We start from the raw sequence: 6,342 nt of genomic DNA on the forward strand, positions 1-6,342 counted from the left end.
AGGTCAGTAGGGGACCCCCGAGGGCTGAAATGTGCAAAATTTGAAATGACAGTAGGAAACCTCCCTAAGGGTGTCCCAACTGACTGCTGTGAAAATCTACATTTGTCAATTACGTGGAAAATACGTAATAAGGTTTTTTTATGCACTGTATATTTATATTTTGAAAATAATTCTGATGTCATCTTTGGAAATTAAAATGTTTTCCCCTTTCTCAATTTTTGTTGATGTCAGATTATTTATGGTAAATGAACTTTCTGACAATTACACAGCAGGTCACACCTATCCAATCACACACTGATGGCAGAGGCTGCTTTGTAAAGTGTCCATAAGTTTTAACTTATCCCTTAACTTGTACATATGCTGCTGCCAAAGCAGCAAGAGCAATTTTTCTTGCCCAAGGACACATGGGACATGTGGCTGCAGGAGCCAGGTTGAGAGATGAACGACTCCACCTACTGAGCTCCTATTTATGACATAATGGTGATGAATTGGATCAGCCCCCATGTGATTTTTTCTGCTCATGGGCCCCAAAATACTCCAGTGCAACATTTGGCTTTACAAGATCTTCCTCAGGATTTTTTAGCATATTTTAAATGTACAAAGTCTTAAATTCATGATCATATTTGACATATTTTTTATTTCAGGTTTCACATAACTTTGCACACTTTTTTCTATAAAGAATAAAAAAATCTATATGGCCATCAAAATATCAAATAAATGATCAGAATTAACTTCAAAAGAAACATACATTTGTCTTTTTTCCTCTCATATATTCACTGTCTTCCGATTTCTATGGACGTGAAGCCACTATTGCTGTTTCAAACTATTCTCTTGGTATGTGGACTGTAAAGTTCAACTTTTTGCTCTGTGATGGAAATCTGAAAAATAAAGATACAACAGGTACAACACAAGTGAATAAGAAACTTACTAGAATGTACACTTACCAGTACAAGGGCATAGGATGCTTAAAAACCAAAGATAATCTAAAGATACACAAGCATGTCCAGCTTGATATCCTTACTCACCTGATTTAAAGGGACTTCAGAAAACCTGTTAACATGGTTTAGGAGGACATACACTCACCTACATCGTTTAAGAGGAAATTTTTGTAAATGTCCAAATAAGTCATTTTATTTTTTTGTTTAAATCAAAAGTTGTGTTTTTAGATCAAACCTATATTGATCAAAGTTAATTTAAAGTTATTCTGTTACCAAAGTGAGCTCCATGTTGGAGGCTCTTGAAGGAGGAATATCATTACTTTAAGAAATAACGTCGGAGTGAGAGCTCTTTTGTTCATTGTGGATCTCTGGCTGTTTTGGGGCAGGAAGCTGGATGATGAAAGCAGAACCGCCTTTTTCACGTCCTGACCACCTGACGTGTGGAGTCACGGGGTTTCCTCCTGTGCTGCTTTCACACATTTCACTTAAGATACTGTTAAATTAGGTCGTCTTGTTCGTTTTCTCTTATATGTATTTCTCCCCTCTGAATATCATGTTCTAGTTTTACTTAATTGTATATTTAGTAATGTGAATTGTGATAGTAGCCTACCTCGAGGCTTTTAACTCCAGTATTTGATGCATTAATGCCGTTCGTCTCTATGTATTTACAACTTTATTCCACTAAGGGGCAGCAATACTCAAAGAGTTAACAAACTCTGCTGGTATTGTGAAACCTGACATAAAAAACAATGCATGATGCTAAGGACAAAACTGCTGCATGTCATGAAACTGGAAACTGAACAAAAGAGTGAATGTCTTTGAAACCAAACTCATAATCAAGTCATTAAAAATGTTGCCATTGTGTCCATTTGTGTGTTTCAAGTTATTTTATGAATCAATAATCATGATTAATAATGGAAGACACAACAACAGATATGTTATGATACATCCTTTAATCCAGGGATTCTCAGCTGGTGGGTCACAGAGCTGTTTTCAGTGGGTCGCGAGCATGTGCCAGGAAAAAACAACAACACGTGACAAACAGTTTGTCAACAGTCAAATGCTTTTTAAAACGCCTTTTATTTTCAGTTTATTGCTTCCGTCACATAAAAAAAAAATTGTTTCCCAGTTTTTTTCAAGGAGGAGTTGGTGGTGTGTCCTATAAGGCTAGACCAGTTGAGAACCACTGTTTCAATCAAAAAGAATAAACAATCTTTAAAAACAAAATATCAATGAAGAAAGTATTTCTTCTTTATGTTCTAAAAGCATGAACACATTATTACAAAACTTTATTGCAGCTGTGAGACATTAAAGAATGATGTATATCTGAGGAGCTACATTTACAGTCGAGAAATACTCACATCCTGTAAGTTTCTGGAGGGAAAAATACATCATTAAAAGCCAGAGTTCTGTATTTATAATACAACATCTTCTGCCTTTTTGACAGCAAAAGTGTACTAAAAGGAACACAATCAAACGTTTTTATTTGCGCATTACAGTGAACAAGGTGCATGCTCAGATGGGACCTTCTTGAAATCTGATTTGCTACCCAAGGTGCCACCCCAAAATCTAAATCTATGATTGGCTATTTGCCTAATCATAGGCGAGACTTAAGTTAAAATCAACTATTCTGGCAGTTTTCAACAGGCTAATGGTACTTTCTTTTTTATAAACATGAATTATTTTCTCCACACTGTCTGACTTGCAAAGGACTTAATGTATTTTTTGCAAGTCAGACAGTGTTAAAGCTTTGGCTTGATATTGTCATAGTGCATAAAATCGTGACTTTGCAAATACATCTTTGTTTTTGACTCCCTAAAGAATCAAGCTAAGATTTATATGGTGCCAAATTTTGTTTCTTACAAATCATTAGTGCGGATAGAAAGGGTTAAAAAAAGAAAACCTTATTAGCATGCCTTTACCCACAAACATCATGCCACTCCTGTTAAAGTCAGTGCCCCAGGTGGGTTCACCCGAGTTAAAAAAAAAAAGAAAAAGGTGCCTGCAGTGAACCCATTGACTGATTATATTACGGTATTATTAGGTTGATAATAAAGATCCATAAAGGTGTAAACAATATTTTATTGATGCAGCAGCTCGTGGTGGAGATTCTTTAAGTACTGCTCGTCTGCTGGTCCCTATTCTGCAGCTTTAGTGTTACTTAAACTTCAGACATCATTTTGCACCTCAAGTAGTTTTATCACACAAAAGTTAAAAAGTACTCTGCTGCTCTGATTACAGGATATTGAGAAAAATATTTAGCTTGGCTGACCTGAGAGGTCAGGAGCAAACAAGGTTGGAAAGTACGACTGTCGTTTTATATCTAACCTTTAACACTGCGTCATTTTTTATAAGTACCTCACATTTGAATTTATTCACAGTTATAAAAGATAAATGATTTCCCTCTGCTGGTTTACTATAAAATGTAACTGCTACTGTTTTTATCTTTCAGAGCTGAAGGTGAGAAGCTAACCAGTTCAGGCTGTCAGCTGTTCGATGTCAATGACCTCAGCCTCGGCCATGAACGCACGGTTCAACAATCACGTTGATTAGAGTCAGAACCAAACATGGAGAAGCAGCGTTCAGTTTCTATGCTCCTTTTATCTGGATCAAACTCCCAGAAAACTGCAGGTCTGCTGAAACTCTCAGCTCTTTTAAATCCAGGTTGAAGACACACCTGTTTACAGCTGCCTTTCATTAAACAATTTTAATAAGATTTTAAACTTTAACTCTGCACTGTAATTATTATTATTTTTAACTCTTTTAATTTCTTTACTTTTATTTTTATTTAAATTTATTTAATTTGAATCATTTTTATTTGAACATATTTTCAGATTTAATAATTTCATTGACTTTTAAATGTTCTATTTTATTGTTTCTTTTCTTTCCTCGGTCATGATGCTTTTGATGTTTTGTGTGAAGCACTTTGAATTGCCTCGTTGTTGAAATGTGATATATAAATAAACTTGCCTTGCCTTAAAACCTTAAACAAAAAAAACTTTCCCTCAATCAGTCACGATGAAAGTCCTGCTTCAGTTCTTTCGTCGAGCTGTTTGTGATGTACAATGACCTGCCTGAACTCATCCATCAGCGAGAGGTTCATTTAACTGTAACTGTGCAGGCATTGATACAACTCTTAGTTATAGATTCAAAAAGTACCTGAACACTGAAGCACGTCTGTATGATCTTCAGGAGGTCAAGTCCGGCTCTATGAGGGTGCAAAAGGATGCATAGCACCCTCATTTTCAAATGTTTCAAACAGTGACTCAGGTCGTCTTTATTACATCCATGATCTGAAGGTCATAGGGTGGCTGTGGATCAGCTGGTCGGCCGTCCTTCAACCAGAAGGTCGGGGGTTCGATCCCCAGCTCCTGCAACAACGTGTCCGATGTGTCCTTGGGAAAGACACTTAACCCCAAGTTGCTCCTGCTGCTTCGTCTGCGGTGTATGAATGTGTGTGAATGGGATTAGTTATTCCTGAAGGTCACTTTACATGGAAACCTCTACAATCAGTGTGTGAATTTACCATTTACAGATGCATGTGACCTGTCTGTTCACCGGGGACCACATGCAGGACCCATAACACCTACGCTTTATTTCATTGCTGTTGCAGGTCACTGCACCCCCTTTAGTCTCAGATGCACAGGAAGTCCTTTTGTACTAGAACCGTCTGGTTGACCAGCAGTCCTACTTCAACACAGATATTGACAACAGATTTTTTTTTACTATTGGTGTCTAGACTTCACGTTTCTCTTTTCTTTCAATAATTTGTTGAATGCATGTAGAGAACAAAAGACCAAGGAAGGCAAAAGTGTAACAAAACATAACACAGTGTGGGGGCAAGGTTTGTGTATCTTCTTGGTATTTGCTTCTTTATTTCAGAACAAACAGTATTTTACACACGTCTTTCACATGCTTTCTCAATTGGTTTCCATAACCTTAATAATCCAACTCAAAATGCAGGTAAAGTCAAACCATGCGCAGCCCCTAAGGAGACATTTAAAAATAAGATTCTGGTATACGCACCAGAAACCCGTCCTCTGAGAGGGAGATATACCTTTGATATTACCTTTGCACGAGATGCTTTCTGGTGCTCATGAGAAAATACTGCGTGTGCACTTTAAACTTTCTCGTGAGCACCAGAAACATATTTTTTCACATTTTCTGCACGTTTCCTAAGGGGCTCCATATCTGAAAAAGATAGTTTTGATTACCAGTGTTGGTCAAAGCCTGACCTTTTTTTGAAGTTTTTGAAGTTTTATGGCGTAGACATAAACAATGTTTTTTTGCTTCTTGAATGAGAGGTGGGTGCACATTGTTATAGTTAGAGGTTTTCCCAGCCGGATGACCACTTCCTGCTCTGGGCGGAGGCGTAGGTGTAAGTAAATAATTGATGATAAATTTGGAGCTACTTAAACTACATTTATCCTCATTGTGTCTCAGCCCAGGCACCATGTTGTGTTCTTTTTATTTTAATGTCATCTCTCTGTAGCAGTTTTAATGTAGGGTCTCATGGCGGCGCCAGCATTGTCCCAAAGTGAGCGCTTCCTGTTGTTTGTACTCGCTTTGATTTTTTTATTGGCACAGTTATGTTTCATTAAATTGTCACTGCTAAGTAAAACAGCAGACATAATCGAACATGTGCTGCCAGAAACAACAAAAACAATGCCCAGTAAGTTTAGTGCACTGAATTCAAACTCTTAAACACCAGTGGTCAAACATCTGTAGCCTCTGCTGACACTGATCTTTGCCGTTAAAGTCATAAATTATGGGCTGTAAATTTCCCATGCAATGCCTATAATATGTTTATTCTTTATGAGAATCATAGAAGCCCTGACCTGTGGTAGAAACTGCAGTTCTGTTTAAGACCAATCCACCTCTGTTTCATCAACAAAAAGCCTCAATGACAAAGTGTATAAAGCAAACGTCCACAGACACTTGTTTGGGTGTGTGTTGATTTTCTTGGAGAGGAACTTAAAAGCTAAACATAGAACACCATTCATCTCAATCTGAGGACCTCTCAGCATGTGGCTTTGCTTGATCTGAGGCATAAACACTGTTTCCCCTCTCTGCTGAGCCAGCGGATGTTGGAAACCTACACTGACTGATCAGGCCGTCTGCGCCCCACTGGTTTAGTTTATTGAATGTAGATAAGGATTTTACTTTAAGAAACTTAAAAAGTAAAATGTTCTTGCTGCACTGGCAGAAACATCTAGAAATTAGACAAATGCATTTGCCACAATTTGAGTTTTTGCAGTGTACTATCAAGCTAGGTCAAGGTTTACCGTTAGCTTATTTATGCTAATATTAGCAAACAATTTGGTGGACAAAACCGTGTAACTAACTTTACTTAAAGGAAGAATGTTGGACATTTTGGTTCTGTAGGTTTCACCCTTGAGCATGA

Source organism: Labrus bergylta, chromosome 23 (genome assembly GCF_963930695.1).
Source record: "Labrus bergylta chromosome 23, fLabBer1.1, whole genome shotgun sequence".
Classification (NCBI taxonomy): Eukaryota; Metazoa; Chordata; class Actinopteri; order Labriformes; family Labridae; genus Labrus; species Labrus bergylta.